A 24,704-nucleotide genomic window follows, 5' to 3' on the forward strand; every position below is an offset into this window, starting at 1 on the left:
AGCCTCAAAGAAGGAGTTTGGTAATGTTCCTTCTGTTTCTATTATGTGGAACAATTTAGAGAGTAATGGTATTAACTCTTCTTTGAAGATCTGGTAGAATTCTGCGCTGAAACCATCTGGTCCTGGGCTTTTTTTCGTTGGGAGACTTTTAATGACTGTTTCTATTTCCTTAGGGGTTATTGGACTATTTAAATATTTTATCTGGTGTTGATTTAACTTAGGTATGTGGTATCTATCCAGAAAAATGTCCATTTCTTTTAGGTTTTCCAGTTTTGTGGAGTAGAGATATTTTAAATATGACCTGATAATTCTCTGGATTTCCTCAATGTCTGTTGTTATGTCCCCATTTTCATTTCTGATTTTGTTGATTTGGATTCTCTCTCTCTGTCTTTTGGTTAGTTTGGATAAGGGCTTGTCTATCTTGTTGATTTTCTCAAAGAACCAACTCTTTGTTTCATTAATTTTTTGTATTATTCTCTTAGTTTCTAATTTATTAATTTCACCTCTCACTTTGATAATTTCCTAGCATCTATTCTTCCCGGGAGACTTTGCTTCTTATTCTAGAGCTTTCAGGTGTGCTGTTAAGTCACGAGTGTGAGATTTCTCCAACTTCTGTATGTGGGCATTTAGTGCTATGAATTTCCCTCTTAGTGCTGCTTTCATAGTGTCCCATAAGTTTAGGTATGTGGTGCCTTCATTTTCATGATCTCTAGGAAGACTTTAATTTCTTTCTTTAATTCTTCCTTACCCCATTGGTGATTCAGTTGAGCATTATTCATTTTCCATGAGATTGTAGGTTTTCTGTAGTTTTTGTTGTTGTTGAAATCTGACTTTAAACCATGGTGGTCTGATAGAACACAGGAGGTTATTCTAATTGTTTTGTATCTGTTGAGATTTGCTTTGTGGCCAAGTATGTAGTCAATTTTAGAGAAAGTTCCATGGGTGCTGAGAAGAAGGTATATTCTTTCTTGTTAGGATGGAATGTTCTGTAGATATATCTTATGTCCAATTGTTCATGACATCAGTTAAGTCCTTTATTTCTCTGTTAAGTTTCGATTTGGGAGATCTGTCCAGTGGTGAAAGTGGGGTGTTGAGATCTCCCACTATTAATGTGTGGGGTTTTATATGTGGTTTAAGCTTTAGTAATGTTTCTTTTACATATGTGGGTGCCCTTGTGTTTGGGGCATAAATGTTCAGAATTGAAACTTCAACTTGGTGGATCTTTCCTGTGATGAGTATGTAATGTCCTTCTTGATCTCTTTTGATTGATTTTAGTTTGAAGTCTATTTTTTTGGATATCAGGATGGCTACCCCTGCTTGTTTCTTAAGGCCATTTGATTGGAAAGTCTTTTCCCAGCCTTTTATTCTTAGGTAGTGTCTGTCTTTGAATTTGAGATGTGTTTCTTGTATGCAGCAGAAAGATGGGTCCTGCTTTTGTATCCATTCTGTAAGTCTATGTCTTTTTATAGGTGAATTAAGTCCGTTGATATTAAGGGATATTAATGACCAGTGATTCTTCATCCCTGTTATTTTTGGTGGTAGTGTGTGTGTACTTCCCTTCTTTGGGGTTTACTGTTGTGGCTTTATCTATTGCCTGTGTTTTCGAGTGTGTATCTGACTTCCCTCGGTTGGAATTTTCCTTCTAGTGCTTTCTGTAGGGCTGGGTTTGTGGATAGGTATTGTTTAAATCTGGCTTTTGGTGGGTATATTAGTCTGGGCTGATATCCATGGTCTCTTAGTGTCTGCATTACATCTGTCCACGTCCTTCCGGCTTTCAAAGTCTCCATTGAGAAATCACGTGTTATTCTGATGGGATTGCCTTTATAGGTCACTTGGCCTTTTTCCTTTGCTGCTCTTAATATGCTTTCTTTATTCTATACATTTAGTTGTTTAATTATTATGTGGAGAGGGGACTTTTTTGGGGGGTCTAGTCTGTTTGGTGTTCTATAGGCTTCTTGTGTCTTCATTGGCAATTCCTTCTTTAAGTTGGGAAAGTTTTCTTCTATAATTTTGTTGAATATATTTTCTGTGCCTCTGAGTTGGTATTCTTCAGAAGAAGAAGAATACCAACTCAAAGTCAGTGCCTTTTGGAAACTGAGATGGGACAGACTGAGGGCTGCCCCTCAATTTGATCCTTTGCAAACAAAGATGTCCACAGTGCTCCTGGAACTCTGGCTCAGGAAAGGGGGAGATTGCTGGTTCTCAACATTCTAGTCACCTTGCACACCACTCACTCCTGGAGCACTGCTTTGCCAGCCCTTCTTCTTGTGGCCAGAGATGATGTCATCAAACTGCACTCTCCACTCTGGTTTTTTACATTTGTAGCTTCACAGGAAACGGCTCCCATATACCCAGCGCTTTCATGTCCCCTGAGGTACCAGTCTCACCCTTCCTATCCCAGGAATCACAACTCTTCTGTGTGTGCTTGGAACAAAGGGAGGTAAGTAAATCATGGTACTGGCCCCAAAGTTCTGGATCAAGGTACCAGAGATAACTTAAAGCTTGAGCCACAGCTCTATATGGCCATTGTTCCACACCAGTCATGGCCTTAGATTTTTGTGTCAAGGCATGTGCCACAGGCATCTCTGAGTCTTCATGACCAGGTACCAACTGAGGATCCAGAAGAATGTTTTGGCACACTTTCATGGCATCCTAGAGGTTGCTTTATACTTCTGACAGTATCCCCATGGTGGTTTCAAGAAGAATGGTGCAGGCTTTGGGTATTTGCACTTAGTGAAAAATGTGAAGTATTCATCTCCAATTTTCTTGATTTCCAATAGGCCTGTGCCTGTACCATCATCTTTTCCTCTCAGTTCCTCTGATATGCATACTATCTGTGCTCCACCAGCTCTAGAAGTGTGATTATTGTCTGTCTTCCTTATTCTGCAAATTTAGAGGCAGAAAATAGAATGAGATCTCTTTGGATGGTGAGTGTGAGAACCATGCTTAAAATCAGCTTGATGCAGATATTTTCAAAATTCACCATTCATGATTTGAATATTAGGCCTAGGATAGGATATTTGTAATATGTGTCCTGCTCACCTTTAATTCTGAGTGTATAATATGTCCCTGCTCTTGGAAAGAATTGTCTGCCTCTGGCAGAAGAGTCTGGGACTAATGAGTGAATTGCTGATGGTTCTGCACACTGCGGTAGACTTTATGACTACACCATGAATTCTAATTACTACATGCAGAGTTTCATAACTTTGTGAACATATGAATGATCAATCTTTTTTTCAGGCACCTCTGTACCTCTAATATAGGGGTAAATGCATCTTAGGGTTGGATTGCCTGTATAATTAATAAGGAAGAAATAAGTGAAACCAAGGCATTTACATTTTCTGATGTGTGAAGACAGTCAATCAGAGTATATGCATTAGAGTTTTACAAGTCATTTGTGGAATTTAAGCATAGGAGGATGGAATGAGGGAGGACAAAATACTTTGCAAATATGATTGGGAATGTGATTTTTTCTTCACGACTACTTGACTATTCAGGAAGAAATGATCAGGACAGATTATAGAAAGCTACATCCACTCCTCTGTGAAGAGGAAGGGAAACACATTGAGTCTATGAGAAATGAAGGCCAATTTGTTTTAGAGAAACTCAAGACAAGTGAAGCCATGATGGTCCAAAAGAGAAAAGAACTAAGAGAAGTGTATCAGGAGCTGATGGCAATGTCCCAGGAGCCATATGTGGTCCTGCTGCAGGTGAGCATGGAGGAGTGCAAGAAGAGGCTTTATTGTCTTAGGCCCACAGTGGTGATTGTTATACTAAGATAGCTTTCAATATATCCTGCATCTTTAAAGGGAGTTTCCTTTTCAGAAATTTCTCTAAGAAACAAAATTCTATAATAATCTTGAAAAACTGACAATCATCAAAGTCCTATTTAAGCCAGGTGGTGGTGGTGCACGCCTTTAATCCCAGCACTTGGCAGGCAGAACCAGGTGCAACTTGTGAGTTCGAGGCCAGCCTAGTCTATAGAGTAAGATCTAGGGAAGGCTCCAAAAAACAGAGAGTAAACCCTGTCTTGTAAAACAAACAAACCAATGAACAAAACAACAGAAAATCCTATTTAAACCAACACTATTATTGTGTATAATCATTGCTTTAATTACAGTACAGTTTAGGAGGAAACCATCTTCACAATAAACCACAGGTAAAAAATGCCCATCAGAACAAGATGTTTTCATGAGATAATCACACCACATTAAAGGAACTGGGATCCCCCCATTCCCATTCACACCATGCCAGATACCAGTGAAAAATGACAACAGCAAACATATATAGGCACAGAAGTAGCAAGAGACATTTTGCGGCTGAAACCCTCAGGGAATTTTCTATCCAAGATTCACCTAGCAAAGCTTTGATTGCTGGTGGGCTGACTTTTGTGACTTCAGTTACCACCTGCTGCTCTTCTGACATGCACCAGAAGAAACCAGTCTAGATATACCTAGCTGTATGGTGGTGGCATACAGCTTTAATCCCAGCAGAGGTAAGTAGATCGCTGTGGGTTCGAGGCCAGCCTGGTTCACAAAGTGAGTTCCAGGACAGCCAGGACTGTTACACAGAGAAAACTTCTCCCCCAGTAGTGGCCAGGCTGTGGTGGCCCATGGCTTTAGTCGCAGCACTCAGGAGGCAGAGACAGGTGAATCTCTGAGTTCTAAACCAGCCTGGACTACATAGTGAGTTGCAGGACAGCCAGAGTTTCACAGGGAAACCCTGTCTTGAAAAACCAAAACCAAACCAGACCAAAACAAAACACAAACAACTCCCTTCTCCCACCACCCCCCCCCCCAAAAAAAAAGAAAAAGAAAGGAATTAGTCTAGATATGTAAATATAGAATCATTCACTTTACAATCAGTTCCTTCAATTTTATGTGTTCCTGTTGTCACAATACGGGGAGGTTCATTCACCTATATGTGAGACTATGTATAGGACTATTACTATGGAGTGTGGTTGCTTGTGTGATTGAGATAGGGTGCTGAAAAGGAGTTTCAGCCATTCCTGGTAAAGCAAAGGTTATACTTTCAAAGGTTCTTGAGGTCTTGCAGGAAGCAGGTTTGGTTAACATATTACTTATGCTGCATGACTTAGTGACAAGGGTCACTCTTTCTTTGGGAGTGGTGATTGTTATTACATGACCCATACAACATGACAGTAGTGAGGCTGCCTCCAACCCCTAAGATGGAAAGTGAGGCCTGAGTATGTTCATGCCTCACATGTAACCTTATGTGATTAAGGCCTAGTTACCCAAATAGCTTTGGTTCTCTTACACCAACAGTGAAGGTTTTAATCTATAAGGTAATCATTGTCCTCCATTCATAAGTCAATAATATGAGAATAGTTCTTTGATATTTGTTTTTTTTCACTATATAAGCAAGGTAAATTATAATGTAAAATATAAATGAGAGCCTTCCACTCCTTAAGAAAACGTGGGTCTTCATGTTCCTGTTTATGAGCATAGAGTAATTGATTGAGGAAAAATGTGCTGTTACAGGATTTGGTGTCATTTGAGGATGCCACTGTGAACTTCACCTGGGAGGAGTGGCAGAATCTTGATGATCCTCACAGGGTGCTGTACAGGAATGTGATGCTGGAGACATACATAGCAGCCTGTTGTCACTGGGTACGTAGTCTCAGGAGAAAGCACTTTCAGTGTAGTAAATATATGAACAAATGTGAGATCTAAAGCTGTTTAGGAGTAAGGTTCCAGGCCACACATTGTGATTGTTCAGTGCTCTCTAGTGAAATGTCCACATTTGCACTTTGGTTGCACAGATCTTAAAACCTGTTCTTGTCTTTCTGCAAAGAACCTTTATAGCAGAAATTTTCTCTAAGTCCTACATTATTTCTTATTAACAGGACAATGTATCCCTAAACCTGAGTTGTTCTTCAAATTGGAACAGGGAGCAGAGCCATGGACAGCAGGTGAATCTGCAAACCAGAGTCTGCCAGGTTAATCATACTCATGGATGGGGAGATCATGTCTAGCATAGGTTGGCCATTTTACCAATTTATCCCAAGTTCCATATCTGAGAGCACAAAATTGTTCATTACATACTCTACAAGGAGAATTCTCTTGAATATGTTCCTACCTTTCATTTGATGAAAATTTTCTAAGATTTATACCCAAAGTCTAACCTTTGATGTCTGTTTTTTGATAATTTCCTCTGGAGCTTCTTTTTTCATAGTTTCAGTTGCCTCTTACACTCCAATTTCATGTGGATTTTATTTTCAGACATTTTTTAATGTGTTTGTTTTTGTTTTAGCACATTTTAATGAAGCAAATTTCAAATGCTGGTCATTTTATATATTGTACATAAATAAAAATGTAAGACTAATGTCTTACTTCATGGAATTAATATTTTGTTAGAGGACAGATAAGTTTATTTACACTAAGGAGTCACAAAGAACTCTATGTACTGTTGAACCAGAGTGTAGCAAGTAACAGATGGTGTTTAAGTTATAGAGTATTTTACTTAGATAGTTGATAAGGAAAAAGAGAAAGAGATCTAAAAGTTAGACTTGTGAAGCATGACCTAAGAAATCAGAAGAAGGACCAAGCATAGGAATTGGAGTTCCTACTTAAGAATCAAGGAGAAGTGAAATAAGTTTTCATATTGAAGAACTCACCACAGGGCCCGGTGGTGGTACACACCTTTAATCCCAGCACTTGGGAGGCAGATTCAGGTGGATCTCTGTTAGTTCAAGGCCAGCCTGGTCTACAGAGTTTGTTTAAGGAAAGGCACAAAGCTACACAGAGAAAAACTGTCTCAAAAACAAAACAAAAAAAATCAAAGAAGAACTTAGGCTTCTTCTTCTCCTCCTCCTCCTCCTCCTCCTCCTCCTCCTCCTCCTTCTTCTTCTTCTTTTATCAATGGGGACTATAGTCTGAGTGCAGCACTCCCCTCTATTTTCTTTCTCTCTTTCTAAAGCAACAAAAATGAGAAATGGCAGAAGATTCTACTTTTTATGAAACTAAAAGAAGCAATGTCTCTGTAAACATGATCACATCCTTGAGAAGCTATGGATTATCAGACACAGGAGTGTGTATCAGCAATTTGGAGGTTAATGTCAAAGCTCATGTGATCACAAGTAGCTAGACACTTTAGAGATGACATACAACATACATATTTCCCCAGGGTGTTGGTGGACAGGTGTTTCCTTGTATTCATTCTGGTTTTGAAAAGAATAGCACATGTTGTTCAGTTAAGACCTCAATTACTGGTATCTGTTTTGTGTGGAAGTGGAAAGGAAGAAATTTCATGTTTGAAAAACGCAGAATCGATGACAACTCATGAAGTAGTAATTCTAAACAAACTAAGATGCAAATTCATGAACATAAGGGAAGCTTCATGTTAGGAAGCTGTCCATTGGACTTCTCTCATATTCTGGAAAGAAGATTTCTAGAAATTACTGCTAATTTTAGGTGAGAATAAAGAGAATGCCAGAAAGAAAAGGTCACAATTGTCAAATATCAAAGTAAATATGAGAATAGAACAGTGTAAAAAAATGTAACCATTATCTGAGTGGAAAAGTATGCTTAGCAATTTACGGATATTTTATTTATTCATTTATTTATTACTTATTAATTGTTTATTTATTTATTTATTTATTTATTTATTTATTCGATGGTTTGTTTTTTGTTTGTTTTTCAACACAGGGTTTCTCTGTGTAGCTTTGTAGCCTGTCCTGAGACTGGCTTTTAAGACCAGGCTGACCTCACACTCACAGAGATCCTTCTGCCTCTACCTTCCAAGTGCTGGGATTATAGTTGACAAATGACTACAACCCATTGAGTTTTCACTAATGTTTTTACATTTAAAAAAATGTATCAAAACAGCCCTAGAGCTGGATATTTGATCACCTACTTCAAACAAGCCATGTTGAGGTTTCCTTAAGCCTGTTTTTCTGGTCTTTGAGGACTGGTACAAAAATGTTAATGGAAGGAAGGGATATCTACCAACAACTACTAAGACTTTTCTTTACAAGTCTTCCTGTATTCCTTCATAGCTCTAGCTCATAATAGGAAATGAATAATTGCATTGTTACCTGTAAAATGTTAAAATCAAAGTACATAGAATAAGAAAAGCAGATACAACATTAAAAGAGGATAAAATACAATGTATTGATGGATTTTCACTTCCAAAATAGTACTAATCTAATGATGTGCATTTACTTATTTTTAATTCTAAAAGTACATTTATTCATCTACAATGATACATTTTACAATTATGACATACAGTGGGGAAAAAGTGTCTCAGTGTTTTCAAATGTCAACATGTGACTCTTACAGTTTTAGGAGCAATAAATCAGTAAATAAATCAGAAGTTTCTGTATTATGATTATTTTAAACATATTTCAAATAGTTTTCACACTCTGTGATTTGAATAATTAAAATTTATGTTTAAAAATATAATACACTATTTAGTAGAACTCACAAAGAACTCCAGAATACAGGAAAACAAACAATAAAAATCATTATGCAAAAGTTAACTCTTCCAGTATCATAACAATTCTAATAGACTCACATGTGGCAGCATAAAGAAGAGAATGCTACCAACAAGTGATTAAATAAAAGTCAATATTAACTGGGTAAATCCTTCCTTTAAGCTAAAATTAAACTAAGCACAAGACATATTAAAATAGCTTTGATAATAAAATCTGTCCTTTTGTAAATGTACTAAGTAATATGAGAGTTGATGGGAAGTGACAGCATTGTCTAAGTGGAGCAGATTGTCTGAGTAGAGTAGATTGGCATCAATGAGTATAAAGTTTTATGGATGTGAACAGCAAGTATCACTTCTAAAGTCACAGAAATAAAGGAGTGAGAAAAATAATTTGGTTGACATTGCGCTGGGCTACACATAATCACAATCATGCACATGTATTTATAATTTTATAATGTTTCACATAAATTAACACTTATAACTTAAAATTGTCCTTTGATATGTGTGGTGGTATTGTGTTCCCCAAAATATTGTGTACTCTAATAAATTTATCTGGGGTCAGAGAACAGACAGCCACTAGATACAAAGGCTAGAAAATGGTGGCACTCACACTTTTAATCCTAGCATTCCAGAGATAGAAATCCCTCTGGATCTCTGTGAGTTCAAGGCCACATTGGAAATAGCCAAGCATGGTGACATACACCTTTAATCCCAGAAAGCCAGCCTTTAATCCCAGGGAGTGGTGGTAGAAAGCAAAAAGATATATAAGGCGTGAGGACCAGAAACTAGAAGCTTTTGGCTGGTTAAGTTTTTGGCTGGTTAAGCATTTGGCCTGGTTAAGCTTCAGGCTTTTGAGCAGTAGTTCAGCTGAGAGCCATTGGGATGAGGACACAGAAGCCTCCAGTCTGAGGAAACAAGACCAGCTGAGGAACTGACGAGGTGAGATAGCTGTGGCTTGTTCTGTCTCTCTGATCTACCAGCATTGACCCCAATAACTCGCCTCGGGTTTGATTTTATTAATAAGAATTTTTAAGATTCCTGCTACAGATATGGACTTGTCTGAAGAAGAAACTGTATATTTACAAGAAGGGGAAATGTAGCAGAGGGTTAACTGATTTTCAGGCTAGTAAGTGGTTCAGAATAAATCAATACTAGGTATCCTTAACCTTTCCTGGATGTATATCAGCTGCAGGATCATCCCATTTCTTTCTGATATCATCAATTGGATACATACCTTGGAACAAGTCAACTGGATTACATACTAAATCCATAGTTCTTATTTGGGGGAACCTCCATTCTGTTATCATACTAGTTGTACTAAGCCAACATCACTACTGAAATATTTTAGAGTACTTTTATCTTCACATCTTCACCAGAATATTTTTCATAATTTCCATTCTCACTGAGGTGACTAGATATTGCATCATAGTTCGATACTTAACTGTTTTTCAAACTGCCTTGAAGTGGAGTTGTTCTCTGTTTAAAGAAAGGTAATTAAAGAATCATTAGTATTGAATGGCTTTAAATGTCCCTTAAAGGTGGAAACAGCATACTACTTCAACAATATAACAGCTCCTTGTTTTGATTTTCACTAATCCTCAATCTATTTGATTCTTTCTGGTTTTGCATTTAGATTTGGCAGAAGAAAAAAAAGTAACTGCAGAATGGGAAATAATACAGAAACCACAGAGTTTATTCTTCTGGGGTTATCAGTTGACCCTAAGCTCCAGGTTGTGATCTTTGTCTTTCTCTTCATCACTTACACACTCAGCATCACAGGGAATCTGACCATCATCACTCTCACCCTGCTGGATTCCCAGCTCCAGACCCCATGTATTTCTTCCTCAGGAATTTCTCTGTATTAGAAGTGTCCTTCACAACTGTCACTATACCCAAGTTCTTGGGCACCATTATCTCAGGGGATAAAACCATTTCCTTCAACAACTGCATAGCTCAGTTATTTTTTTTTTCATCCTTTTGGGAGTCACTGAATTTTACCTTCTGGCTGCCATGTCCTATGATCGTTTATGTTGCCCCTTCATTACCTGACCATCATGAGTCAGAAAGTCTGCACAATGCTTGTCTTTGCCTGCTGGCTGGTCTCTTTCCTAATCATCTTCCCTGCGCTCATGTTGCTCCTATACCTTGATTACTGTGGGTCCAACATCATTGATCACTATACCTGTGATTATTTCCCCCTGCTGCAACTTTCCTGTTCAGATACAAAATTCCTGGAGAAGATGGGGTTTTCCCGTGCTGTCTTTACCCTAATGTTCACTTTGGCATTAATATTTCTGTCCTACGCATATATCATCAGAACAATTGTTAAGATTTCTTCTGCTAGTCAGAAGACAAAGGCCTTTTCCACATGTTCTTCCCACATGATTGTCATCTCCATCTCTTATGGAAGCTGCATTTTTATGTACATTAAACCCTCAGCATCAGAAAGGGCATCTTTGACCAAGGGGGTTGCCATACTAAATACTTCAGTAGCTCCCATGCTAAACCCCTTCATTTATAGCCTAAGGAATCAGCAAGTCAAGCAGGCCTTTATGAACATGGCAAGGAAAATGGTATTTTTCACAAGTACATGAAATGATGTGACCTGTGAGTGAGAGGCACAGTAAAGGCCAATTCAAATAATGAAATAGATGTTAATGGCCTGCTTATATCAACATGGCCCCCAGTCCTTGTTCATTTTTTCTAAGAGTTTAATAATCTATTTATGTAATTTTTACTCAACCAATTAAAATTGCTTTCCTAAGAATTTCTAACATTTTTCTTTTCTAATACTGGATTACATTTATTTTTTAGTTTTATTAATTTTACAAATATTAATGTGGTATCAGTTATTTTCATAAAAATATTGTTCTAGAAATGAGAGAGATATTTATAAACATTAATATACATTACTGGACATTAAAAATGACACTTTGTGGTTCCTAAAACTTTTTATTTTGAGATTTTAATGTAATTACATAGTTTCTCCCTTTCATTTCCTCCCGCCAAACTCCACCCTATACCAGTCCTTGCTCCCTTTTGAATTTATGTCCTCTTTTTTGGGGGATGGGGGGATCTTGTCACAGAAACCTTCTATGACTCTCTTTCTAAACTGTGAGTCTGCAGTCACCAATGCACTGCAAAAGTAGCTTCCTTACCTGGAGGCTATGCTGATGTCCCAGACCTGTGCTGCCACCAAGGGCCATGATGATGTCCATGGTCTATACTACCACCAAGACCATGCTGAGGTCCACAGCACATGCTGATGCTAGAGGCCATGTGGATGTCTGGTCTATGCTGTTGCTAAAAACTGTGTGGAAGTCCATATGTATTTGAGGATTTCAATAGTAGTTTTATAAATATGAAAAAATACATTTTAAAAGCATTTTTCCCATAAAATTTTACTATAAGAATTGATAGTGTCTTTATAACTATTGAGGAAATGAATATATTATTCATATTTTCACATTTTTAACTATTTTTTATAAAATAGTTATTAATCATCATGTACTATGTCTATTATATGCTGCATGAAATATACAGGTTAGTACATAGAATGCTGAAGAAATTTCACTGATCTAGTGAAATTTATAGAATGAATTAGGAGGGAAAAAACAGCGTATGTGGATGCCAAGTTTTCAGTGAGGATCCCATTAGTTTCCCACAATTGCAAAGGAACTTAAGACCCAAAGCTTCCAGAACTACCAATTGACTTATCAAAACCCCACTTATAAGACAAGAACAGAAAAAGTATGTTTAAAATGAAGCCAAAAATACAAATAAAAATTTCTTCCTAAGGCAGCAATGAAATTAAAAAATTCATGAATGTATGATCAAAGCACACTATGAAATTCTCAAAGAACTAGTAAAAAAAAGTTTTATAAGGGTACACTTAATCATTGCTTGTGGGAGCACAAAATTATACAGCCAATATCGAAATAAGTATGATGGTTCCTCAGAAAGCTGGGTATCAGTTTACCTAAGACCCAGCTATACTACTCTTGGGCATACACATAAAGGTCACTTCATCCTATCACAAGGACACTTGTTTAACCATGTTTATTGATGCTTATTTATAATAGCCAGAAACTGGAAACAACCTAGATGTCTTGTCCCTCAATGGAAAAATAGATAAAGAATATGTGGTACATTTACACAGTGGGGTGTACATTACACTCAGGGGTTTAAAGAAAAAAGACATCATGAAATTTTCAGGGGATTGGATGTAACCAGAAAAAGTCATCCTGAGTGAGGTAACCCAGATCCAGAAAGATAAATATGGTATGTATTCACTTATATGTGGATGTTAGCCATTAAATAAATAATAATCAGGCTATAATATGTAGACCCTGAAATGCTAGGTACAGAGAAAGGGACTAAGGGGAACACATGGATCTCCCTGGGAGGTGGAAATAGAATAGATTTTATGGGTTGACTAGGAGCAGGGGGACAGGAACAGCAGGACCAGTTGTGAAAGGGGAGGGGAAGATTGGGTTGAGAGAGGGAATACAGGGAGAGACATCTAGAAATGAAGAGAATTTCAGGGTAGGTATGGAAACCTAATGCAGTGGAAACTTATGGTGATATTTTATATGTGCTGAAATGTGATTTTATTTGTATGTTAATAAAATAAAATTGCTTGGGGGTCAGAGCTAAAAGCAAGCCATTTAGAAGAAGTCTGGCATGGTGGCACATGCCCTCAATCTGATCACATGGCAGACAGACTCTCTGTATGTTCAAGGACACAGCCAAGTGGTTACCCAAACCTTTAATCTCAGTATGAACCATAGAGACCTGGAGGTCTTTTTAGACAGGCAGTGATGAGGAAATCATGTGGTTGGGTTTAAAGCCAATGAGAAGGTAGAACAGAAAGACAATAAAAAGACAGATCACACAGGAGAAGGTCTCTCTCTCAGGGGAAGGAAAGCAGTGAGTGGTAAGATAAGGTGGTCTTAGCTCTTGGCTACTGCTCTGATCTCTGGGCTTTTAACTCTATTTGGCTCTATGTTTCTTATTAAATAAGACCGTTTAGAATTACATCTATAGAAACTTCCTAAAATACATGAAGGGAGTCCTATAATGAAGTCTCCAAATAATGAGAGAGATAGAACCCAACTGGCCATCTCTTGTCAACAAAGTTTCAAGTACTGGGACTAGGTTACAACCAATTGAGCTATTGGCCAAAGGAGTCTCATGAAGCTCCCCAAGGAACCCAGGATGTTACCATGACAATAGATTGCTCTCCACAAACTGACAGCAAGGCCCCATTCCTAAAGACAACATTGACACAACTTGTTGAACATGGCAAGGTAAGGCTGATGCCTACATAGACCCTTCACTCCTACATTCTAGTGTCTTTGATTTGGGAAGGAACTCTGCCTGCTACCAAACGAGAAAAGGAAACATCAACCCAGCCACAAAATCTTTGATCTACAATATGTCATGCCTACAATATATGCTAGCGAATGGTGGCACGAATTTTGTGGAAGTAACCAATAAATACCTGATTTGACTTAAGGATTACTCCACTCAACGAAATGAAACCCATACGTAATACTTCTTGTATGACAAAGGCCCAGAGACTAGCTAGCCCATAGATCTGGGGTAAAAACAAATACTACTGGTATAAAATAAAAAGTAACAATAAAATGGCTCCTAATGATACTCTTCTATACTCATAAATTAGTGCTGTGTTCAGTCATCATCAGAGAAGCTTCCTCCTGCAACAGATAGGAACAAGCACAGAGACCCACAGTCAGACTTTAAAGACCCTGGAAGGTCTCTAAATGGGATTTCTCCACCAAATCCCTCCTCTCAGACCTGGGAACTCCATGGAAAAGGAGATAGAAGAGTATAAGAACCAGAGGATATAGAGGACACCAGGAGAACAGGCCCTCTAAATCAACAGAGCAAAGCTCTCATGAACTCACAGAGACTGAAGCAGCAAGCACAGGGCCAACACAGATCTGCACCAGGCCCTCTGCATATTTATTATAGCTTTTAGCTTAGTATTTTATGGTACTCCTGAATGTGTGAAAGAGTGGATCTCTGATTCTTGTGACTTCTTTTTGAAGGTTCTTTTCCTCCAGCTAATTGGCTTGTCCAAGTTCAATGTGATGCTTTTTGTTTGTTTGTTTTATCTTACTATATTTCATTCTGTTAAAAAATAAAATAACATATATTTTTTTTAAAAAGAAAAAGAAATGCACCAAAGAAAATATTGCAGGAAGCCACAGAGTAAACTGCAGAAGCTGAAAAAGAATAGAAAAAGGAAAACTAGAAAATAAAATTGAAACCCTCTTAAAATCAATTCAAACCTACTCTTTGTATAGACAGTTATGTCAAAGTGTCCAGAATTAACCATGAGAATATCATTTTTCACTGCTAAACTTAAGAAAGAGCTAGTTTTTTGTATTATTCTTTTCCTTAAATGATGTTTTCTGTAATCCATAGGAGGCAGAGTGTACCAGTCATGATTCTTTAGAGAATAAAACAATGGCAGATATAGATTTGGATGAGACACTAGATTTAAAATTTGAAAATGAGAGAGATTTGTTTTCAACGGGAGAGATTGGCCATGTCAACTATAGGCCTAAGAAAATCGATGGTATGCCTCTAATTCATGCTTATGCCCAAAGATCTGAGAATGTAAGCCCAGTGTTCAAAGACCTAGTAAGAGTTTGCCTGTGTGAAAATTGTTCAAGGATAGGATTAGATAGATGTCTCAGTGTGAGATCTAGAGAGTGAAAATTCACTCATTTCTTTTTCTATTTTAGTACACACCAGAAAGACCATGTTCACCCACAATGAGGAGGGTCATCTTTTAAAAAATCAGTGACCACTGGGATGTTTGGCCCAGTGGCCTTTGAATACTTCAGAGATCTATTCAGAGGGCCTGATCCAGTTGGGGACCCCTCAGCCTTTGGTTCATCTACCAGGTTGAGTTCAATTTTCGGGGGAGTCTCTGCCCTGAAGGAGATGGGAATGGGGGTGTGTGGGCTGGGTAGAAGGTGGAGGTGGGGGGTGGGGGATAAGAGGGGGGAGAACAAGGGAATCCGTGGCTGATATGTAAAATTAAATTTAATAAATAAATTTAAAAAATGAAAAAAAATCAGTGACCAGGTTATAATATCAGATATGAATTCCCTTTCTTGGAACAGATTAAGATCCAATCAGAAAGTGACTGGTTACATGCATGATAATCATGCCACTGCTACACCAGGGGCAAACTTTCCTGCCTGTTCTGTTGTTTGGATCCACAGCTGCATAAGCCTATTGCTTGTTGCTGCCTTTTCTACCTCAGCAATTTGCATAGCAGCATCCTAACAAGAAATGTACCATTTTGGAGCAATCTTCCACTTTACTTATATCTTGATTTCTACATGCCCTAAAACTGTACTTTAAGATATTTTCATCAATAGAGTCTTATCACCTAGTTACAGTGGGAAACTAAGAGCAGTGACAATAGATTGTTTTGTTCTGAGGGTTTAGGGAGACTTTTTATCTTCATGGCCCCTTCCTAGCTTCCTGCATTACAGGAACTATCTCCAGTTTAAACACATAAATCTAGACATTTGAAGCTAAGAACCACTTGTAAGAGAAAACATGTGATGTTTGACTTTCTGAGGCCAAGTTACTTCTCTTAGTATAGTATCTTACAAATGCACCCATTTCCACAGAAGTTTAAAATTTTTATATTTTTTATGCCTAAATAAGATCTCATTGTGAATAAGTATCACATTTTTTTCTCTACTCATCAGATGATAAACATCTAAGATTCCATTTCCACCATGTAAATAATTCAACAATGAATGTAGAGGTGCAAGTATCTCTGTGGGTATCTACAAAGGAATGGTTTAGTTGGGTCATACAGTATTTCTACTTTTAGCTTTCTAGGAAACCCACACAATTTTTTGAGTTTTTACTTAATTTAATTTACATAAAGGATTCAGCAGTTCCACAGCCACCATCACTTCCCATATCCTTGCCAACATTTGTTGCCATTTCTTTTCTTGATAGCCACTCTGACTGGAGTAAGATGGAAATCCAAGTAGTCTCAATTTGTAATTCTTTGTTGGTCAGGGATATTGATCACTTTTGAATGACCATTTCTATTTCTTCTTTTTGGAGCACCCTTCTCAGCACCACGGTTCATTTTGTGACTCATCTGTTTTCTTCATGCTTACATTTTTAGTTTTTTTGGTTTTGGTTTTTGGTTTTATATTCTCTGTGTTAGTAACCTGTTGGATGCATAGCTGAAAAAAAAGATTTTATCTCATTCTATGGGCTATCTCTTCACTCAATATCAGGTGTTTTATACAGGCACAGTAACACAGCTTCACAGAGTTAAACAAGTGCAATATAAATAAAACAACACACCTTAAAATATTCTACTACAGGTGAACTTAGCCAGCAAGGCAGTAACTCTGGCAGGAACCCCTGAGTGCAGCTCTGGCATGTGCAAAGCCATGGGCAAGTGGCTTTTTCATGAATTCATGCACCAAAAGTTGGATGCCAGATGAAGTGTGATCCTAATTGGTCCTATCAATAAAAAGAGTCAAATATTGGGGTAATAACTTGAAAGGTCAGAGAAGCAGAGCAGTAGCCACTAGAGATTTCTTAAGGCTACAAATCCTCAGATAGAAAGGGGGCCAAAATCCTGTCTCCACCTGCCTTACATTCCTGTCTCCAACTCCCAAGGGTTGGGATCAAAGGTGTGAACTACCACCACCTGCCCTCTGTGGTTAACTAGTGGCTAGCTCCACCCTCTGATCACTAGGCAAGCTTATTTTTGTCAGAACAGAAAATACCATGCAACACATACCATTAAACAGATTGTAGCAAAACTTTGTCAAGATAACTCTGATAAATTGCCAAAACTGCTCAGGAAAATTATGACACCTCCAAAATCTAACACCAAGCTTAGCTCCTATAAGTTGCAATATAGGAGATCTCTATTCACACTAGATTTCATTATAGACTCGGGAGCCAATCAGATAACTCAGTATGCAGCAAATACAAGACAAGTCAAGAAGACCTGGGAAGATGGGAACCAGGCTATGCCTGGTAGAGGATGGAGTTACAAAGGTTGTGGAACCTGGAGATCAAGTTCTCCTTAAAATCTGAGAGGAAGGATACACAGAATGTTTGTGTCCTCAGTGGGGAGACGTGAGTGGGTGGTCTTGAGCACCTTCACAGCTGTCAAACTGCTGGGAGTCAACAGTTGGTTTCATAGCTCACAGATAAAACAATGACCTCAAACATGGAAATCTTAACTGAATACCCAGATGAAACTCTCACACCTGGGAACTTCAAGCTTCTCTTTAAAAAACAAAGATACCCTGGTCACTATTGACTCAGGTTTTCTGAAACATGCCTACTCTGGCTCTTTCTGCCTCTCTCTAGTAATTCTATCTCTCAAAACAGTGCATTAGAGATTTCCTCTTCCTGAAAAATCTGTTCTCTTGCTCTATTATTCCTTCAGGAGTAAGACATCTACTAGTTCCTATTTTAAACAAGGCTGCTGACTTCACAAGCTCCTCTGATTGCTGGCTTTATTCTAAAATATAACAATTGCATTAGTAATATAAATCTCCTAGGCACCTCCCAGCTGATATGGAGGAAATTGCCCACACTAAGGCCTCAGACCTGGTTTTAAAGCATGCCCTACACAGTTAAACCATTGACAGTGGCGTGGGAGGCAGCTGTAATCACCAAACTTGAAGGCTGCCTACTCAGCACATATCTTTGGGACAGAGGGCACATCATTCTCCTTGAGAAAAAAAGGTTTCATTTTTCTAATTTTAATGGAGCTAGCTCATTCTTAGGAATAGGAACTGTCTCTCTTGGTGATTTCAGTGTGTAATTTGTATAGAAAGGAAAGGAATGATCACACTGAAAGCTAGAGGGTGACAAGACTCAGACTCTAAATACTATGAAATAACTAGGTTTCATCTTTGCTTCATAAGATGAATTTTCTCAATGATTTCCCTTATAAGATATGATTAAATTTCTGTTCCAAGTTCTCTATATTGAACAATTTTCAATGAAGGATATATAAGGAAACCCCCATTTTATTCAGATATAAATTTAAACAAACTTACACAAACTTTTTTTGTAATTAGTTTTTTTGACACTTTTGTGTAATTCATTCTTTATATATATGGTATCTTCAGAGTCTGGTTTTAATTAAAAAGATGCATTTCTCATAAAAGCTTGAGGTCAAAATGTGCCTTCTCACTAAATCAATGCAGTTTACTTCCATTTCTAGATTGAAATTCTTAGAATAACATACTCACATTGGGACTTATGTTTTTTCTTTTTCTTTTTGAGATTATAATAAAGCTATAATCTTTCTCTCTTATCTTTCATCTCTTCAGATTCTCCTGTATTCTACTCTTCTTCAAATTTATGACCTCTTTTAAAATTATTATTGTATGCATATGTGTATATATGTATATACATACACATTCCTAAATATAACCTGCTCGGTCCATATAATGTCATTTGTATGTATGTTTTCAAGGCTGACTAGTTGACACTGGACAACTCAGGAAACATCATCTCCTTTTCCTGAGTCTCTTCAGTTGCCTACAGTTCTTTTTGTAAGGTTGATTCCTTGTAGGCTCATATTTAAAAAATAGACACTGCATTCTTAGTATTTGGTAGTAAAAATGTAACAATGCATTACATTTTACCATCATTATGACTCAATTATATATATGTATACACACATCTATCTATCATCTATCATCTATCTATCTATCATCTATCTATCACCTATCTATCTATCTATCTATCTATCTATCTATCTATCTATCTATCTATCTATCTATCATCTATCTATCTAATTTTTACTCTTAAATGTAGTGGGTAGCCATTCCAGCTTGGATCTGGAAGTTCCAACCCCCATTGAGACTCTGGCAACTGTCACACCTACGAGGCAGGGTGAGGGGAGGCACCTGGGGACCTGAGAGCTGGATGGGCAAGCACTCTCTGGGCGCACTCTCTTGGTGCCGGGACGCGGAATGGTGAAAGGTGTATTGTGCAGAGCTCCGGAGAACACCACTGGATCGCAATACACCTTCCCCAGACCCTGAGACCTACCCATTACTTAATTTGTGAGTTACACCATTAAATATCTATCCTTTTAACTACGTAGAGTGGCCAAAATAATTTCACCAATATCTGGCGCTCACGTGGGGCAAACTCCAAAGGCCAGGGCGGCTCCCGCCTTCTCCTCCCTAGCTGGCGAGTACCTAAACCCGCCTGCAAAGTTCCATATATCCAGGGAACACCTACACGGTTCCATTCCCAAAAAAGGGAGCAGCTAGTCCAATCTCAATTCCCTAGCTTAGCCCCAGACCAGCGAAAGAGGCAGGGGAGTGCTAGCTCCTATTTCCTCCATCTCTGCCATTTCCACCATCTCCCTCCAACTCCAGCCAAATTCGCCAGCAGGCCCTGTTTTGGAGCTGTAACAACGCCACCTGCTGGCTGAAAAGTGCTACTACACGCCCCCAAACCCATGAAAGGTAAGCATATTGTTTCAAGTAAAGGTACTTGATAAGTTTACAACTTAAAATTGACTAACAAATTTTGAGTAATTCATGTAATATGGCCGGCAACATTACCTCACAAGAATTTAAAAACCTTTTTGCCTGTATGATGAATGACATCTTCCTGGAAATATACGACATTCCTAAGGCATATCTGGCCTATACCATTTTGGCATTCATCATAATAATTCACACAGTGTTCAAACACTGGTTTAAGAACAAAGATGAGTCATTATTGGGACTGATACAGGCGTTAAAAGATAGCAATGAAGGCTTACAGAAAAAGATACTTTCTCTAGAATCTGCTAATCAGGATTTACAAAACAGGCTTGTACCCAAAATTGATTTTATTGATAATAAATGTGAATATTTAATGGATAGAACACTAACTCTCCAGAGTGAAGTTGTGGCTACTCAGACAGTATATAAGGAAGAAAGATTATCGTTAATTGATAGGATAAGGTCCATGGAATCATGTGTTTCTGAGGAACATAAAAACTTCTATGATTCCATGAGAAATATGGAGTCCCTTGCAAGAGAGGAGGTTCACTCCCTAGAACAGACCCTAGGTGCTCGTTTGCAAGCCCTAGAAGAAACTCTCAGTAAACATGACAAGGGAACTAATAAGCAGAAGGTCAAGACCATAGAGGTTGTAACATCTCCAAATGGCTCTTATACAATGGCTTATCCTGTTATAGTCCATGAGAAGCCAGCAGATGACACACACCCCGAGCCATATATGACATATACATTACAACCAATTTCAACAAGGGACTTTAAAAATATAAAGGAAGCAGTAGTTATGTATGGGATATATTCCACATATGTAAGACAGATGTTAAATTCGTGGTCTACCTCACATAGAATCATTCCAGATGACTGGCATCAGTTAATTTCAGCTGTTCTAGAATATAGCCAGCAGTTACAGTGGAAAAGCTGGTTGAGAGAAGAGGCAAAAAATTTAGAACAACAAGGTAAAATCAGAGGTTTTGTGATCTCCCAAGATCAAATACTTGGTGAGGGATGTTTCGCTGACAGGAATGTACAAGCCACTTATGATGAGCATACAATATCCCTATGCCATACAGCAGCTCTAAATGCTTGGAAAAAATTCCAGAACCTGGAAAACCAACTGAGGTATACACAAAGATATTTCAGGGACTGCATGAACCCTTCACTGATTTTTTACAAAGACTGAACACAGCTATAACAAGAGCTGTGTCAGACAAAGAATTAAGAAAAGTATTAACTGAGTCCTTGGCGTTCGACAATTCTAATGCAGAATGCAGAAGAATACTTACACCATTAAAGATCAGATCAGCTCCTATGGAAGAATGGATTCAATATACTAATGGTGTTCAGTCTCTTAACTACAGTAATGAGGCTTGGATAGGAGAGACAAATCCCAGAGGTGAAAGAAGGCCCCATGTTACCAAATGTTTTAAGTGTGGTGCACCAGGTCATATAAGTAAAAACTATACATGGGGTACTCCTAGAAGCAATACTCCTTCTAGGAATAGCCTAAACCAGAGACCCCAACCACCACCTGGATAATGTAGAAGATGTGGCAAAGGCCGACATTGGACCAGTGAGTGCAGATCAAAAATAGATATACAAGGCAACCCTTTACTGGCGGGAAACGCCTCAGGGGGCCTCTTGCAGGCCCCCAAACCAAACGTAGTACTAACATTCCCAGCCACTGTGGAAGAAATTCCTCTCCAGGACAACTGAATAAACCAATGCCTAATGTAAAAACCGATACTGCAATGGATGATAAAACAGCTTTGATAGATGGATCACAGTTTACAAAGAACACCAGAAAACAAATATTTTGGCAGACTTCCATAAATGAACAAAGACCAAAGCTTAGAATTCGAATTAATGGCCTGGTTCTGGAGGGCCTGGTAGACACAGGTACAGATGTGACTATAATTACACCAAAATCATGGCATCCGAAATGGCCTCTTCAAGAGGTAAATGTCCAACTGTTAGGGATTGGCACCCTATCTCAGATAAAACAGAGTTCGAGATGGGTTGAATGCATAGGGCCAGAAGGACAGAGAGGAAGGCTGAAGCCATATGTAGCAAATGTAGCAGTAAATCTTTGGGGCCGAGATCTGTTACAACAGTGGAATACCCAGATTAAAATTCCTACACTTTCAGAAAAGGAATACAGACCAATGCATGTTTCTAGGAATAATATCATAGCATGCTATAAAAATCAGTCACCAACCATTCAGGCTGTTCACAAACAGAGCACGACTGTTGTTGAACTCTCAGAAGTACCAACTGCCTTACCTTTAAAATGGCTAACTAATAAACCTGTCTGGGTTGGACAATGGCCTTTGACAAAAGAGAAGCTTTAGAACAGCTGGTTCAAGAACAGTTAAATGCTCAACACATTGAAGAATCTACCAGCCTTTGGAATTCTCCTGTATTTGTTATTAAAAAATCTGGTAATTGGAGAATGCTGACAGATCTGAGAGCTATTAATAAAATAATTCAGCCAATGGGCTCCCTACAGACTGGGATGCCCTTGCCCTCTATGCTACCAAAAGAATGGCCTATAATAGTTATTGACTTAAAAGACTGTTTCTTTACCATACCCTTACAGGAAAATGATAGAGAAAAATTTGCCTTCACAGTACCTAATTATAATAATTCTCAGTCAGTCAAGAGATATCAATGGAAGGTACTCCTACAGAAAATGTTAAAGAGCCCTACTTTGTGCCAATACTTTGTGCAGAAACCATTAGAGGTAATTCGTGTAAAGTTTCCACAATCCATAATTTATCACTATATGGATGATATCCTATTAGCTGATCCAAAGTTAGATACATTAAGAAGCATGTTTGAAGAAGTAAAAAAAGTTTTGCCTCGCTGGGGACTGCAAATTACTCCTGAAAAAATACAAAGAGGAGATTCTATTAATTACTTAGGATATAAGATAGAGTTACAAAAAATTAGACCCCAAAAGGTACAACTAAGAAAAGATAGATTGAAGACTCTTAATGATTTTCAAAAGTTATTAGGAAGCATTTCCAACTTACTGGGTATCATGGGAATACCCAAAGATGGACTACAAAATTTGGCTAATACTCTAGAAGGGGACAAAGAATTAAATAGTCCAAGAGAATTATCAGCCAAAGCTGAGAAGGAATTGGCTCTAGTAGAAAAGACAATTCGAGAAGCACATGTGGATCGTGTGGATCCAGAACTTAAATGCATTCTTGTCATATTCCCCTCCAGACATTCCCCAACAGGTATTTTGATGCAGAGGGAAGATGTTATATTGGAATGGATATTCCTACCACATAAACCAAATAAATTAAAGACTTATATAGAAAAGATCTCTGATTTGATTCAAAAGGGTAAATTAAGACTTCGCCAGTTGACAGGAATGGACCCAGCAGAAATTGTAGTACCATTAACTAATGAGGAAATTTCATCACTATGGAAAGATAATGAATACTGGCAGAGAGCCTGCAGTAACTTTTTGGGAGAGATTAACAACCACTATCCCAAAAGCAAGAGAATAGAATTCATAAGGAAGACTGAATGGGTCCTTCCTCACATTGTATGACAAAAGCCAATTTCTGGAGTCCTCACATTCTATACTGATGCAAATAAATCAGGGAAAGCAGGATATAAATCAGGAGACTTAAGTAAAGTGGTGCAAAGTCCATATAGCTCTGTACAAAAGGCAGAACTGTATGCCATTCTTATGGTACTGATGGACTTCACAGAACCCCTCAATATAGTCACTGACTCTCAATATGCAAAGAGAGTTGTTTTACATATTGAAACTGCTGAATTTATTCCTGATAATACAGAATTAACTTCATTATTCATACAATTGCAGGAAATCATCAGAAAAAGGGAACATCCTATATATATAACACATATCAGATCCCATACAGGTCTGCCAGGACCTTTAGCACAAGGTAATGATGAGATTGATCAGTTACTAATAGGTAATGTGCTAGAAGCTTCAGAATGTCATAAGAAACACCATATAAATAGCAAAGGTTTAAAGAAGGATTTCTCCATCACTTGGCAACAGGCTAAGGATATTGTGAAAAAATGTCCTACTTGTTCCATCTATAACCAAACTCCATTACCTGCAGGGAGTAATCCAAAAGGTATACAAAAAAATGAAATTTGGCAAATGGATGTGTTTCATTTTGCAGAATTTGGAAGATTAAAGTATGTACATCATACCATTGACACCTATTCAGGATTTCAATGGTCAACTCCTATGAGTTCTGAAAAGGCTGATTTTGTGATTACACACCTATTAGAAGTTATGGCCATCATGGGAATACCTGTACAAATTAAGACAGACAATGCCGCAGCATATGCCTCCAATAAAATGAGACAGTTCTTTGCTTATTACAATATAAAGCATGTTACAGGTATACCACACAATCCCACAGGCCAAGCAGTCATAGAGAGGTCCAATCGAACTTTAAAGGATATGCTAAATAAACAACAACAGGTAACAATGACTCCTAGAAATAGACTGCATAGTGCTTTATTAACCTTGAATTTTCTCAATGCTAACGAGAAAGGAACAACAGCTGTAGAGAGACATTGGACGACAGACAAAACTCCTGAGCTAAACCAACCAGTTTATTTCAAAGATGTGCTGACCTCAGAATGGAAACCTGGATATGTTCTATGTTGGGGAAGGGG

General features: G+C 38.1%; 2 pseudogenes; one reads left to right on the forward strand and one right to left on the reverse strand.

Moving 5' to 3' along the window:
* Positions 1-2,210: 2,210 nt before the first annotated feature.
* The window catches only part of LOC143274401 (T-complex protein 1 subunit gamma pseudogene), a 164,866-nt pseudogene continuing 142,372 nt past the window's right edge, over positions 2,211-24,704 (reverse strand).
* On the forward strand, positions 10,119-11,048 carry LOC102913501 (olfactory receptor 6C1-like; annotated as a pseudogene).

This window comes from Peromyscus maniculatus, chromosome 7 (assembly GCF_049852395.1).
Source record: "Peromyscus maniculatus bairdii isolate BWxNUB_F1_BW_parent chromosome 7, HU_Pman_BW_mat_3.1, whole genome shotgun sequence".
NCBI lineage: Eukaryota > Metazoa > Chordata > Mammalia > Rodentia > Cricetidae > Peromyscus > Peromyscus maniculatus.